Source organism: Macaca thibetana, chromosome 6, assembly GCF_024542745.1.
Source record: "Macaca thibetana thibetana isolate TM-01 chromosome 6, ASM2454274v1, whole genome shotgun sequence".
In the NCBI taxonomy this organism is placed as follows: Eukaryota; Metazoa; Chordata; class Mammalia; order Primates; family Cercopithecidae; genus Macaca; species Macaca thibetana.
In genome coordinates, this window is record NC_065583.1 from 175,783,487 (window position 1) to 175,799,162 (window position 15,676).

The following is a 15,676-nucleotide window of genomic DNA, read 5'->3' on the forward strand; positions in this document are numbered from 1 at the left end:
CTCTGTGCTAGAGCCAAAGCTAACAGCCTCGCCCCAAATTCCAAAAGCAAGAGCCAGCCCCCAGCGATTGTGGGAACAGGAATTCTCCTCCACAGCCCAGACCAAGGGGGCTGGTGACAGAGCTGGTGCGGCTGCAGCCAGGACAGGTCCACGGCCCTCCCCCACGCTGCTCCAAGGCCTGCTCCTGTAGGAGCTTCCTGGGAGGGGAACGGTTGCACTCAGCCCTCACAGCCAGATGCTATGATAAGTTGCCATAGACTCGGTGGCTCAGAACAGCACACGCGTGTTCTCTCATAGTCTGGAGGCTGGAGGTCCAGAGTGCGTCTCACTGGGCTGAGGTCCAGATCTGGACAGGGCTGTCTCCTCTTGGAGTACCCAGGGGAGACTCCGTTCCTCGCCTCTTCTAACTCCCAAGGTGCCAGGCTTGTGGCCTGTCCTCCATCCTCACCACCAGCAGTGGCCCCTGGAGCCCTCCTCCCACCCTTCCTTCCCACTCTCTCCTGCTTAGAAGGACCCGGTGGTCACCCTGGGCCGCCTGCAGCCCCTGGGATCCTGTCCTCACTTCCACTCGGGTGAGTGGCAGCCGCGGCGCTGTAGAACCTGACATAATCAGGATGTGGACGTCCCTCCCGATCACACCAGGCTGATCACTTGGTTTTTTGTTCCCACCTAAAATGATGTTGGAGAATGTGCACAAGAGGGTTCTGGACTCAGGGGCAGCAGGGCTGCCCCCCAGCTGCTTAGAGGAGCCAGAGCTCCTGGGCCCTCCTCCCACCAAGTTTCACACCTACTCTCTCCACCCCTGCTTCCCTTACACCCGTCTCTGCAGCTCCTGGGACCTCAGTCCCCATCTTCACTTCTCCAGAAAGGGCCTGTGAGAGCCATGTGCTAGGACTGCGGGGTATCCTGAGGGGGCTGGAGAGAGACACAGAGACAGAGGCAGAGACAGAGAGACAGGGAGGAACAGAGAGACACAGAGAGACAGAAAAAGAAGCAGAGACAGAGAGTGAGAGACAGAGAAACACAGAGACAGAGACAAAAAAAGAGAGACATAGAAACAGAGACAGAAAGAGAGAGACAGAGACAGACATACAGCAAGACACAGAGGTGGAGTGGCCATGTCTCCTCACCCAATGGCTTTGCAGGAGCCTCCCCCATAGGCTCCTCCCCACTCCTGCCAACACTCTGTGTGGGGAGGGTCCCGGGGTGTTGGGAGGGTTGGCTCTGTGTGGGGAGGGTCCCGGGGTGTCGGGGGCAGGGAGACCCTGGTGGAACAGCCTGTCGCTTGCTTTCCCGTCGTGGCCCGTGTCAGGTGTGAGAACTGGCTGTTGGCGATGCAGTCCTGGGAAAGTTTTCACGCATTGTTTTTATTTCCCAGTCGCTTTTAACCCAGGGGAGCGGATCCCAGCCCGATTCTCTGCGGCCTGCCAGGCTGTCCCATGCGGGCTTCACATGTGAATTTCGTGGCGGGGGGGTGTGTCACAGACACACAGTCCATGGCATTTGTGTATCCGTCTCTTTACCCACTCCCAGGTCAAGACAGAGAGTGGTGCAGACATCCCTGGGGGCACCGTGGGCCCCCCACCAGACACCCCCATGGTTGCTTCCACTGCGGCCGCACTGCTTTCTGCTGTGCCTTGGCCTCAGGTAGACACAACTACACCTGCCCCCTCCTCTTGGCTGTCCTGCTGCGGGGGCGGCCTGGCGTGATGGCTCCGGTTTCTCTCTCTGCTGCTGGCTGCGAGGGCAGCTTCCCGCCTGGTGGTGGTGTGGGGGCGGCACGGAGGACACTCGTGCTTGGGGCTGTCGGTGGCCTGTGGAGTCTCTCACATCGGGTGCCACTGGCCGTGGGGTGGGTGCGTCTGGACGTTGGTGGGGGCCCTGCCCTCCCACAGCTTCACCTTCTCAGCATTCCCACTTAGGTTTGAGATCCATTTTAAACTTATTTTAATCACGTGAAGTGTGGGCCAAAGTTCACTTTCTCTGTCTCTCTCTCTCTCTCCTGGTCCACTACCCTTAGCCAATCTTGGGAACACCATTTCCCCTGCCAATCTTTGTTCTGGAATTGGCATAAGATCCACGTCTGCTTTTGGCCAGTGAGACTCAGGGAGGGGACTTCTGTGGCTTCCAGGAAACTGCTTCAGGGACAGCAGGTGGGCAGTCCCCTTCTTCTGTCCTCCCTGGAGTGTGCGGTGAGGGAGTGTGCTGCTGCAGCTGCCACTGACAGCCACTTTGCCCTCTCGAGGAAGCCAGCCTGAGGACAAAGCTAATCCCAGAGCTGAACAGAGCCGGAGTGTTGAAGAGACAGGCGGAGGACAGGAAGGGGCTCCACAGCTTGATGGGCGAAGGGGCAGAGCTGGAGCCTTGAGCACCCTGTGCCTGAAACCCACCCTGAGGTGGACTTGCTGTCATGGGAGGCGGTCCCTTACTTTGCTGTCACTTACAGTCAACGCATCTTCTTCCACAGAGGAGTCACTTAATGGGATGTGAAGTGCGTGTATTTAAAGGCAGGGCATGAACAGTGGGGAGACTGGGAATGAGCACACCCACAGCCACAGGAGGTGGGAGAGGCATGTTTTCATGTCTCTCTCTGTGTCTGTCTCTGTCTCTCCTTGTCTGTCTGTATCTCTCTCTGAGACTGAGGTTAGGACACAGGAGGCCTCCCCTCTAGAGGTGGGGCAGTCTATGTCAAGCCGGTGTGGGGCCAGTGGTGGGGGTAAGTTGATGACACCCCTGTGACGCCCGGCCTTGAACTCTTTATTGGGGCTCGGCAGGAGTGGGGTGTGGGTGGGGTCGGGTCTGGGTGGCCTGGCCTTGGAGGGACCTGGGTTTTGAGAGACATGGTTAGAAGTGGCTGCATGGATGGAAAGGGGGTGGGAGCAAGGTTGTCACAAGAGGGTCACTATGGGAGGTGGCTCGGGCCACCTACATGCCTGGAGAAATATTGGGGGAAGCGGGTTCTGTGGCACCTTCCAGAGCTCACTCCTGGGAGGAAGGCCTGTGAGGTTGAGCAGGACTAAGCTCGGGGCAGGGAATGCAGGAGCCCCTGAAGAGCTTCCTGGTGTCACCGTGGTGTCCACAGCCCCTGCAGGCTGCGTCCCCAGTGCTGTCCTGCGGGGGGAGGGGGGCGCAGATTAACCCATCACCCACTGTCTGCAGGGAAGCGCAGAAGAGACCTCCTCAGGGCAACTGGTTCTTCCACCTCCCTGGCATCCTGCTGTGGCCCAGAGAAAGGACCCCCACCTGCCACCCGCAGACCTGGGGCCACAGACTCTGCAGAAAACCATTTATGGCCACGAGACTTCCATGGCCTGCTCTGAAAGAAGAATGCATCGTCCCTCGGGAAAGCATTTAATGAGACGCACCAGCCAAGACAGTATACGATAAATAAATAAGGCACAATCGAACCTTTTCTTTTAGACATTTCCAGCTCTACTATTTTTTAAACCCGTGTCCTGGCACTGTCTTGCTTCCCCACTGCCTGTCTCCTTTGTTACTTCTCAGTTCTCACATAAGCTGTTTATTAAATATCAATTTCAGGAATAAGAAATTATTTCCATCAAAATCAAGAGGAAAAGAAAACATAGCAAGTAAACTAGAACATTTTAAACTTACTCCTGTTTTTTCTTTTTTTTTTTTTTTGGTTTGTTTGTTTGTTTTTTGAGACAGTGTCTCACTCTTGTTGCCCAGGCTGGAGTGCAGTGGCACAATCTCAGCTCACTGCAACCTCTGCCTCTGGGGTTCAAGCGATTCTCCTGCCTCAGCCTCCTGAGTAGCTGGGACTACAGCCACCCACCACCATGCCCGGCTATTTTTTTGTATTTTTAGTAGAGACGGGTTTTCACCGTGTTAGCCAGGACGGTCTCCATCTCCTGACCTCGTATCCGCCCACCTTGGCCTCCCAAAATGGTGGGATTACAGGCGTGAGCCACTACGCCCGGCCCTTACTCCTATTTCAAAAGGCAGTGCAACACATTTTTGCAGGGCCAACAGGCAGTGCCCACAGAGACAAGAAAAGATTTGATGCCAAAGCCGTGGAATCAAGTGATTTATCAGCTAATGCCAAGCTTAGACCATCCTGTCACCCACCTGCCCTCCACCCAGGGGTCTCATGGACAAGCACAGGGTCTTGAGCGCCAAGCTTAGACCATCCTGTCACCCACCTGCCCTCCACCCGGGGGTCTCATGGACGAGCACAGGGTCTTGAGCAGAGGCTGCATTGCAACAGCCACCCAAGGAGGAAGGCAGCGGTTTGCTGTAGCTGAGCGGCTCTGAGGCATCTGTGCCCTCCAAGGAGGCAGAGCTGTGAGAAGGAAAGCAGGGCCCACCACGGCTGTGGCTCACCTGGCAGCACAGGCCACCCGCAAAGTGGACAGGAACGCTACTGGCATGTGAAGAGGCCAGTGCTGCATGGCTGCAAGGCTCCTGAACTGCTGGGGGGAAAGTAGGACTTGTCAAACACACCGTGGAGGGAAGACCCCACTCTAACAGCAACCAGCAGCATGCGGTACCCAGATTTACGAAACATTCAGTTAGTGTGAGTGTACCTGCCGGCCTCCTGTCACAGGTGAGGCTGAGCATCTCCCACTCATCTGTCACGGGAGGCTGAGCGTCTCCCACTCACCCGTCACGGGAGGCTGAGCGTCACCCACTCACCCGTCACGGGAGGCTGAGCGTCTCCCACTCACCCGTCACGGGAGGCTGAGCGTCTCCCACTCACCCGTCACGGGAGGCTGAGCGTCACCCACTCACCCGTCACGGGAGGCTGAGCGTCACCCACTCACCCGTCACGGGAGGCTGAGCGTCTCCCACTCACCCACTTGCCCATCACGGGAGGCTGAGTGCCATCCACTTACCCATCACGGGAGGCTGAGCATCACCCACTCACCCGTCACAGGGGAGGCTGAGCGTCACCCACTCACCCGTTGCGGGAGGCTGAGCGTCACCCACTCACCCGTTGCGGGAGGCTGAGCGTCTCCCACTCACCCGTCACAAGGGAGGCTGAGCGTCTCCCACTCACCCGTCACAGGGGAGGCTGAGCGTCACCCACTCACCCGTCACAGGGGAGGCTGAGCGTCTCCCACTCACCCGTCACGGGAGGCTGAGTGTCACCCACTCACCCGTCACGGGAGGCCCCACTCTCACCCGTCACGGGAGGCTGAGCGTCACCCACTCACCCGTCACGGGAGGCTGAGCATCTCCCACTCACCCACTTGCCCATCACGGGAGGCTGAGTGCCATCCACTTACCCATCACGGGAGGCTGAGCATCACCCACTCACCCGTCACAGGGGAGGCTGAGCGTCACCCACTCACCCGTCGCGGGAGGCTGAGCATCACCCACTCACCCGTTGCGGGAGGCTGAGCGTCTCCCACTCACCCGTCACAAGGGAGGCTGAGCGTCTCCCACTCACCCGTCACAGGGGAGGCTGAGTGTCACCCACTCACCCGTCACAGGGGAGGCTGAGCGTCTCCCACTCACCCGTCACAGGGGAGGCTGAGCGTCTCCCACTCACCCACTCACCCATCACGGGAGGCTGAGCGTCACCCATTCACCCGTCACGGGAGGCTGAGTGTCACCCTCTCACCCACTCACCCGTCACAGGGGAGGCTGAGCGTCTCCCACTCACCCACTCACCTGTCACGGGAGGCTGAGCGTTTCCCACTCACCCATCACAGGAGGCTGAACAGAGGCTGAGGTGAGTCCTATCGGTTGTTCCTTCTGTGAATCGTCCATGTCTATCCTCTGCCCGAATGCTAGTTCTCATCTGCTGTGGTTTGAATGTTTGTCCTCTCTCAAACTCATGTTGAAATTTAATTACCATTGCAGCAGTATTAAGAGGTGGGACATTTAAGGAGTGTGAGGCCACAAGGACTCCGCCCTCATAAATGGATGAGTGCTGTTATCCCAGGAGGGGGTTCCTGATTAAAGGATGAGTTTGGATGCCCACCCATGCCCGTGACTTCCACCCTCTGCCTTCTGCCCTGGGATGGTGAAGCCAGAAGGACCTCACTAGATGCAGGTGCCTTGCTTGGACTCTCAGCTTCTGAATTGGTGAGGGATACATTTCTGTTCTTTATAAATTACCCAGACTGGAATTCTGTTAAGCAGCATGAAGTGGACTGAGAGGCTGCCTTTTGCTCATGGTTCACGGATGCTGCTGTGTGTCATAGAGATGAGTCCCTTGCAGGGTTTGGATCTGGAAACGGCCCCTCTGTCTGCTGTGCAGGCATGATGTGGTTAATGTCCTTTGTGGAATACATAAGCCCACTGGTGGTACCCAGTGGTTTTTCACCGCGTGGCGTGAGGTTTTCTGGTTGTGAAGCTACGTGACGTTTTCTCCTGTGAGCTTCAAGGCTTTAATTTCACGTTAGGTTTGAAACCAGCTTCCCCTCTTTTTTTGTGTGTGTGTGTGTGTGTGTTTTTTTTTTTTTTCCTGAGATGAAGTTTCACTCTTGTTGCCCAGGCTGAAATGAATTAGTGTGATCTCGGCTCATCAAAACCTCCGCCTCCCAGGTTAAAGCAATTTTCCTGCCTCAGCCTCCTGAGTAGCTAGGATTACAGGCATGCCCCACCATGCCCAGCTAATTTGGTATTTTTAGTAGAGACGGGGTTTCTCCATGTTCGTCAGGCTGATCTTGAACTCCTGACCTCAGGTGATCCACCCACCCCAGCCTCCCAAAGTGCTGGGATTACAGGTGTGAGCCACTGCACCTGGTCCCAGTTTCCCCTCTTGAATCGGGCATGAGGCAGGGATCCACCTTCACGTTTCCCAGGCGGTGAGGCAGCTCTCATCCCTCATGCTGGCCCTGGTACCTTTTCTCCAGGGATGTGGGGTCCACATTCATCATAGGGGGGTTCCCGTAGGTGATGGTCCTGTCATATTGGGGTTCCCATAAATGGGGGCCCTTTTTGGCACTTTCTTTTATTCCATTAGTCTGTTTGCCTGTTCATGCATTTTATTGCTTTTCCCCCCAAAAGAATCAATGTGGGAATTGATTGATTGATTGATTGATTGAGATGGAGTCTCACTCTGTCACCCAGGCTGGAGTACAGTGGCATGATCTCAGCTCACTGCAACCTCCGCCTCCCTAGTTCAAGCAATTCTCCTGCCTCAGCTTCCCAAGTAGCTGGGATTACAGGCATCCGCCACTATGCCTGGCTAATTTTTTGTATTACTTTTTTTCTGAGATGAAGTCTCACTGTGTTGCCTAGGCTGGAGTGCAGTGGTGTGATCTCAGCTCACTGCAACTTCCGCCTCCCGGGTTCAAGCAATTTTCCTGCCTCAGCCTCCCGAGTAGCTGGGATTACAAGTGCCCACCACCACGCCTGGCTAATTTTTTGTATTTTAAAGTAGAGACAAGGTTTTGCCATGTTGGCCAGATTGGTCTTGAACTCCTGACCTCATGATCCACCCACCTTGGCCTCCCAAAGTGCTGGGATTACAGGCGTGAACCACCGCACCCGGCTGATTTTTTGTATTTTTAGTAGAGACCGGATTTCACTGTGTTAGCCAGGATGGTCTTGATCTCCTGACCTCATGATCCACCCGCCTTGGCCTCCCAAAGTGCTGGGATTACACGTGTGAGCCGCTGTGCCCAGCCGGGAATTTATTTTTAAATTTAATTTTATTTATTTAGTTTCCTAACTCTTTTATTGTTTTTAGGCAATTTTTTGAAGTATACTATGCATAAGAAAATTATGGTGAATTGTTACAGCATCAAGACCACCAAGACCAGGACGCAGAACAACCCCAGCCCCCAGAATCCTCCACCCAGTAGGGCTCCACAACCCCTCTTTTAACACACAGATTAGCTTCAGCTCTTCTTGAACTTCATATAAGTGTGAAATTCACCCATGCTATTGAACACAGCACTGGTTCATTCATATACGTGGCCTTATAGTATTCCATCATGTGAACACAGTTTATTATCCATTCTGTTAATCACAGGAGTTTTTACCTGTTGTGATTCATTTATATAAGTGGCCTTGTAGTATTCCATCATGCGAACACAGTTGATTATCTGTTCCATTAATCATAGTAGTTTTTACCTGTTGTGAGTAAGGGTGTCACAAACAGCCTCATGTGTACTTTGTGGTGAATGGAATTCTTTTACGGATGTGGAACATACACTGGAGTTGAAGGGCTGGGTTATAGTGTATGCACATGCTCAGCTTTATCAAACACTGCTTAATGGCTTTTCAGAGTTGCTGTGCCAACTGACACTCTCCAAGAGTCTACGGGAGTTCCAGTTGCCCCACACCCTTGCTGACACTTGCAATTGTCAGCTGTAAATTTTAGCCATTCTGTTGGGTGTATATTGGTATTTTATTGTGTTTTTGATACTCATTGCTCCCACAGTCGTTGAAGTTGAGCACAGTTGTATATGCGTATTGGCAATTTGGATACTCTCTTGGCATTTTCAAAAATTGGATTTTTGTCTTTTATTGATTTGTAGAATTTCTTTTTTTTTTCTTTTTTTTTTTTTTTGAGACGGAGTCTCGCTCTGTCTCCCAGGCTGGAGTGCAGTGGCTGGATCTCAGCTCACTGCAAGCTCCGCCTCCCAGGTCCACGCCATTCTCCTGCCTCAGCCTCCCCAGTAGCTGGGACTACAGGTGCCCGCCACCTCACCCGGCTAGTTTTTTTTGTATTTTTTAGTAGAGACGGGGTTTCACCGTGTTAGCCAGGATGGTCTCGATCTCCTGACCTCATGATCCACCCGTCTCGGCCTCCCAAAGTGCTGGGATTACAGGCTTGAGCCACCGCGCCCAGCCTGTAGAATTTCTTTATTCTGAATTTGAGTTCTTCTTAGTTGTACTTGTGTGAGTACACATAGTAAACACACACACAGGTTAAAATAATTAACTGGGAGATTATTAGACTAAGGTGACCACAGCACCTTGGGTTTCAACTCCAGCAAACCAAAGTCCAACTCAGTGTTCATGGTCGTAGTTCAGGTAATCAGAAACCACCAGTCAATCTCTAACATGGGGCTTTCCACTGGAATGATTTCTTTCCCTTTCTTTCTCTTTCTTTCTCTCTTTCTCTATCTCTTTCTTTCTCTCTTTCTCTCTTCCTCTCCTCTTTCTTTTTTCTTTTCTTTCTTTCTTTCCTCTTTCCTGTCTTTCTACCTTTCCTTCCTTCCATTCTTCCATCTGTCTTTTTCTTTCTTTCTCTTTTCTCTTTCTTTCCTCTCTCTTTCTTTCTTTACTTTTTTCTTTCTTTCTTTTCTTTCTTTCCCTTTCTCTCTCCCTTCCCTCCTTCCCCTTCCTCCCTTCCTTCCTTCTTCTTTCTTTCCAGTGGGGTCTTGCTCTGTCACCCAAGCTGGAATGCAGTGATGCAATCATAGTTCATGGCAGCCTCAATCTCATGGGCACAAGTGGTTCTCCCACCTCAGCCCCTCAAGTCACTGGGACAAGCTCAAGATTGTGCCTGTTGCCAAAAAGAGTTTTTCTGGAGTGTTTTTAAAAAAATACTTTTGTAATGTTTAGCTCCTTAAAATTTCATTTCCTAATTTTTTCAAATTTCCTTATTTGTTCAAACATATAGAATAACAATTTTTATAGGTTGGCCTTGTATTCAGTGAACTTGCTGAAATATACACAAATAGTTTAATAGATTCTTGTATATATTCTATATATTGTCAATAAATTAATACTTTTATCTTTCTTTTCAAACCAAATTCCTTTGATCTCCTTATCTTGTTTTCTTCTACCGGGAAGAGCCTCTAGTAGAGCATTTGCTTAAAGTGCTAAGAGTTGGTGCTCACCGTGTGGTCCTGGCTGTGGTGTGAGGCTCCCCCAGAATCTCCACATTGGGTGCTGTGTGTGATGCCTTTCATCATGCTAAGGAATTCACCTGCTTTTCTTTCCTTTTTTACAGTTACCATATTGAATGGGAGGTCAGTTTTCTAAAGAAATCTTTTCTGGCCGGGCGCGGTGGCTCACGCCTGTAATCCCAGCACTTTGGGAGGCTGAGACGGGCAGATCACGAGGTCAGGAGACTGAGACCATCCTGGCTAACACAGTGAAACCCTGTCTCTACTAAAAGTACAAAAATTAGCCGGGCGCGGTGGCGGGCACCTGTAGTCCCAGCTACACGGGAGGCTGAGGCAGGAGAATGGCCTGAACCCGGGAGGCGGAGCTTGCAGTGAGTGGAGATTGAGCCACTGCACTCCAGCCTGGGCTACAGAGCGAGACTCCGTCTCAAAAAAAAAAAAAAAAGAATTCTTTTCTGTATCTGTTGAGATAATTATGTGCTATTTTCTTACTTACATTTCAATATATGTTATCTGTATTTATTTACTTTAAATTTTTACCATTCTTATATATCTGGATTATGCCTTAATTAGCTGCGGTATATTTTTATATGCTGACTGTGATTTGCTAATTGTTAAATTTTTTTATTTCAATAGCTTCTGTACATTGTACCCAATATGCAGGGTTTTTTAAATCCTTTACCCGCTTCTGCCCTCCCCTTTCTGAGCCTCCAATGTCTATTATGCTCCTCTGTAGGCCTTCCTTGTATCCTTGTATCCATAGCTTAGCTCCCACATATAAGTGAGAACATACGGTATTTGGTTTTCCATTCCTGAGTTACTTCACTTAGAATAATGACTTCCAGCACCATCCAAGTTACTGTAAAAACATTGTTTCATCCTTTTTATGACTGCGTAGTATACCATGGTGTATATGCACCACATTTTCTTTATTCACTTATCAGTTGATGGGCACTTGGGTAAGTTCCATATCTTTGCAATTGTGAATTGTACTGCGATGAACATATGTGTACAGATGTCTTTTTAATATAATGACTTCTTTTCCTTTGGGTAGATGCCCAGTAGTGAGATTTCTGGATCAAATGGTAGATCTACTTTTAGTTCTTTGAGAAATATCCATATTGTCTTCCACAGAGGTTGTACTAATTTCCATTCTCACTAGTGGTGTATAAGTGTACCCTTTTAGTAATGGCCATGCTGTCTGGGGTAAAGTGGTAGCTCATTATGATTTTAAACTGCATTTCCTACAATTAGTGGTGTTGGGCATTTTTTCACATGTTCGTTGGTCATTTGCATGTCTTCTTTTGAGAAGTGTCTATTCATGTCATTTGCCCACCCTTGGATGGGATTGTTTTTTTGGCTGATTTGTTTGTGTTCCTTGCAGGTTCTGGATATAGTCTTTTGTCAAATGCATAGTTTGCAAATATTTTTTTCTCACTCTGTGGGTTGTCTGTTTACTTTGATGATTATTTATTTTGCTGCACAGAGCCTTCTAGCTTATTTAGGTCCCATTTATTTCTTTTTGTTTTTGTTGCGTTTGCTTTTGGGGTCTTAGTCATGAATTTTTTGCCTAAACCAATGTCCAGAGGAGTTTTTCTTGGGTTATCTTTTGGAATTTTTATGGTTTCAGGTCTTAAATTTAAGTCTTTAATCCATTTTAAGATGATTTTTGTATATTCTGAGCGATAGCGACCCACTTTCGATTTTCTACCTTTGGCTTTCCAATTTTTTTCTGCAACATTTATTGAATAAGGTGTTCTTTCCCCATTTTTTTGTTTTTGTGTGCTTTGTTGAAGATGAATTGGTTATAAGTATTTGGCTTTATTTCTGGGTTCTCTATTGTGTTCCATTGGTCTATGTATCTACTTTTACACCAATACCATGCCGTTTTGGTTACCACAGCCGTGTAAGATAATTTGAAGTCAGGTAATGTAATGCCTCCAGCTTTGTTCTTTTTGCTTAGGATTACTTTGGCTATTCAGGCATTTTTTTAATTCTATGAATTTTAGAATTGTTTTTCCAATTATTTGAAAAACGATGTTGGTATTGTCATAGGAATTGCATTGAATCTATAGATTGCTTTGGATAGTGTGGTCACTTTCACAATATTGATTCTTCCAGTCCATGAGCATGGGATATATTTCCATTGGTTTGTGTCATCTACAATTTCTTTCAGCAGTTTTTGCTAGGTCTTCTTGTAGAGATATTTCACCCCTTGGTCAAGTTATTTCTAGGAATTTTATTTTATTTTTTGCAGCTATTGTAAAAGGGCTTGAGTTCTTGATTTGACTCTCAGCTTGGTAATTGTTGGTGTATAGCAGTGCTACTGATTTGTGTACATTGATTTTGTAACCTGAGACTTCACTGAATTCATTTATCAGTGATTCACTCATTTTTAGACAATATTTGGTCCATGCACATGTCAGAGATTGTTGCAATGTTTCTTTTTTGCAGTGATCTCATCAGATTTTAATAACAAAGTCAAGCTAGTCTTTTAAATAAAGTCGCAAAGCAGTACTCATTTTTTCTCTTCTCTGGAAGAGTTTGTGTAAGATTGGTGTTTTTCTCTCCCACAAATGTTTGGAAGAATGGTTTGCCGGTGGAGCCAACTGGACCTGAAGTTTTCTTTGTGGGAACATTTTAAATAAGATTGTTCAGACTCATAAATTTTTTTTGCATCAGTTTTGGCAAGTTGTGTTTTTCAGAGTTTGTTCAATTTTTCTAAATTGTCACATTTATTGGCATAAATTGTTCAGCATATTCTTTTATTATTAACTTAGTATCGGTAGGATCTTTAGTGATGTCTCCATTTTCATTTCTGATATTGTTAATGTTGGGAGGAAAGCTGAGTGTTGGGAGAAGCTGAGGCAGGGCTTGCATGTCTGACATAATGTAAAAGAGTCTTGGAACATGTCTGGGGTCCAGGGTCTAAAACTCCTCATGGCCTTTGGAAGAGCAAGCTCTATGCTAAAGGGTGGAAGCATTCATTGGCGTAGCTGGAAGTTTGTGTTTTGGATGCTATGCACAAAAATAGAAGTTTTGGAGGATGTATCTTCCTCCAAAGGTGATTAAACCCACTTGTAAAGGAAGGTGAGCTCTTGAGTCAAGGGAACTAAACACCCAAACCATTTAAATGTCACAAAAGAAAAAGCCATGAACTGGAAGGTGTATAACATCTGAAGCAGGTGTGTTAGAATAGACACATGACTTAAAATGAGTAGGATGCTCATATTTAACATAATAAGAAAAAATGTTAGTGGTGTGAAAAAGAAAAATGTCCTGAATAAAGAACAAAGTGGAAATAGTGGCTGTAAAAAAATACAATAGTTGAAAGAAAGGAGTATTTTGAGGGTATAATAAAAATAGTCTCATAAGGCTTCAGAAGATTTGCCAACAAAACCCACAATGAAAACATTTCTGGAGAAAACCTCAAAATGAAAAGAAAAACAAATCCAGGAAAAGCTGCGAGAGATATGAGAAGAGAGAAAGAAAGATGAAAACTAAACTCTTGTAAAGTTTGTTGCCACCATTAAAAAAGGCCAGGACCAAAGAAATGTGCATACACAAACACACAGACACACACCACACACACACACACACCACACACACACCACACACCACACACACCAAAACCTAAAAGCCACACATTGCCCCTGTGATGCAGATGGGCTGCTGGACCCTGAGATCTGGTCAGAGGCAAGGGGACTGCTGAACCCCTGGGATCTGGTTGGGGGGTGGGGCGGGGCAAGGATGCTGGACCCCCTCTGTCCCCACCTGGGCTGCCATTCCCCTCCTCCCAGCACGTTCCACCTCCCATGTGGAATGGGGTCTGAGCCTCTGCTGTGGATGAGCGGCATGGGTCAGTGGGGAGGGGTCCTTCTGCTTGCAGCCATGCCCCCCGCCCTCACCCTGGACCTCTTCACCAGCCACCTCCTCTCCCAGAGGCCCCAGACTGCAATTCCAAGCCTCCCCTCTCTCTGCCCTGGCCCCCATGAGCATGTCCCCTCGAGTTCATAGCCAATGCCTCATGTCCCTGTCAGGGCTCTGTCCCCCAAACCCGCGGCCAACTCTCTGGGCTAAGAGGAAAACCCTGGACCCCACCTTCCCCTCCCACTCCACCCCAGCCATCCAGGTCCCCTGCTGCCCCCAGACCTTCCTTCAGAGCTCCAGGGGCTCCGAACAGGCAGAGGCACAGAGGGAAAGCACGGGCCAAAACAGCAAGACCCAGCCCTGCACAGCCCACGGGGCACACCCCTCCTTGTGGGCAGGGGTCCCACAGTGCCCCGACCTCGGCCTCAGCCTCCTTGTGGCCCTGGTGCCCATTCAACTTGAGCTGTGGGTCCTGCCTCTGGGCCTCTGCCTGCCAGCCCCTCCCTGGAGCCTCCCCAGTGGCCTGGGCCGTCCATGGGCTGCTCCAGGGCTGCTGAGTGGCCGCAGCTTCTCATCCTGGCCAGCACAACACTTGCAGGGCGGGCACCCAGTGTGAGGGGCCTTTCCCCTCCCCGTTTCCAGCTCCGTTTGCCCTCCCTCTGCCTCTGCGACCACCTCCCCGCACATCCCTGCATCAGAGTCCCCATCCTGGTCCGCTAGGGGGCATCCCCGGTCCCTCCCCATGACACAGCCCCAGTCCAGGTCCCTCCTCCACACCCGGGCATCCTCGCCAGGTGACTGCCTCTCCCCGTGGCACAGGCCAAGGGAGGCCTGAACCTCACTTGCAGCTGGACCTGGAGCTGGGGAAAGGCCTTGGCACAGGAGTGCTGGGAAGCTGTGGAGAAAGGAATGGAGACCAATGCAATGAAGGGGATGGGTGGGCTGAGGCAGGCCAGGGGCTCCAGATAGGTGGGGCTGATGCAGGCAGGGATCTTGGGGTCTCTGCTTGGCGTGGGCTGAGGCAGGCAGGGGGTCTCTGGATGGGAGGAGCTGATGCAGGCAGAGGTCTCGGAGTCTCCACTCCAGGTGGGCTGAGGCAGCCAGGGGTCTTGGGGTCTCTGCTCGGGGTGGGCTGAGGCAGGCAGGAGTCTGCTCGGGGTGGGCTGAGGCAGGCAGGGGTCTCTGGACAGGTGGACTGAGGCACACCAGGGTTTTGGAGTCTGCTCGGGGTGGGACTGATGCAGGCAGGGGTCTCGAGGTCTCTGCTCCAGGTGGGCTGATGCAGCCAGGGGTTTGGGGGTCTCTGCCCAGGGTGGGCTGAGGCAGGCAGGGGGTGTCCGGATGGGTGGACTGAGGCAGACTGGGGTCTTGGGGTCTCCACTCGGGGTGGGGCTGATGCAGGCCGGGGTCTCTGCACAGGTGGACTGAGGCAGGCAGGAGTCTCTGCTCGGGGTGGGGCTGATGCAGTCTGGGGTCTCTGCTCAGGGGAATGCACTCTGGGGGTGGTAAGGTGGTAGTTTTATTGTTGCCCTTGCCCATAAGGTTTCTCTGACCCCAGCCAAAAGACTGCGCTGTGCAGGGCCCCTGGCTGGCCCTTGGGGAAGGAGCACCGATAATAAGGGAGATCAAGAGGGCCCCAGATCCCAGCTTGGCCCTGGCGTCTGTTCCAGCTGCCTTCTTCCCACTCTGCTCCCTCATATGGAAATAATATTGGACCTCATAAAAGATCCAGGTTCTTGTTTCAAATTATGAAACAAACATCCTCCTTGGATAATACCATGTCAAGCCACCAGTGAGGTTTTGAATTCCAACTTCAAGGGGAAGTTAAAATTAGTTCTAAACCATTGCATGTAAGTTTGTAATAAATTGGGGGCTGTATTCTGCTGCCAATTAAAAGTAACTGTTGGATCCATTTCTTGGAATTTTTTGAATTTATGCTTATTTTATGCCCTTCACAAAGTCTTAAAGTTGTGAACAAAACTATAAACTTCAAAAATAATTAATGCAATTTGATGACAATAAATAAA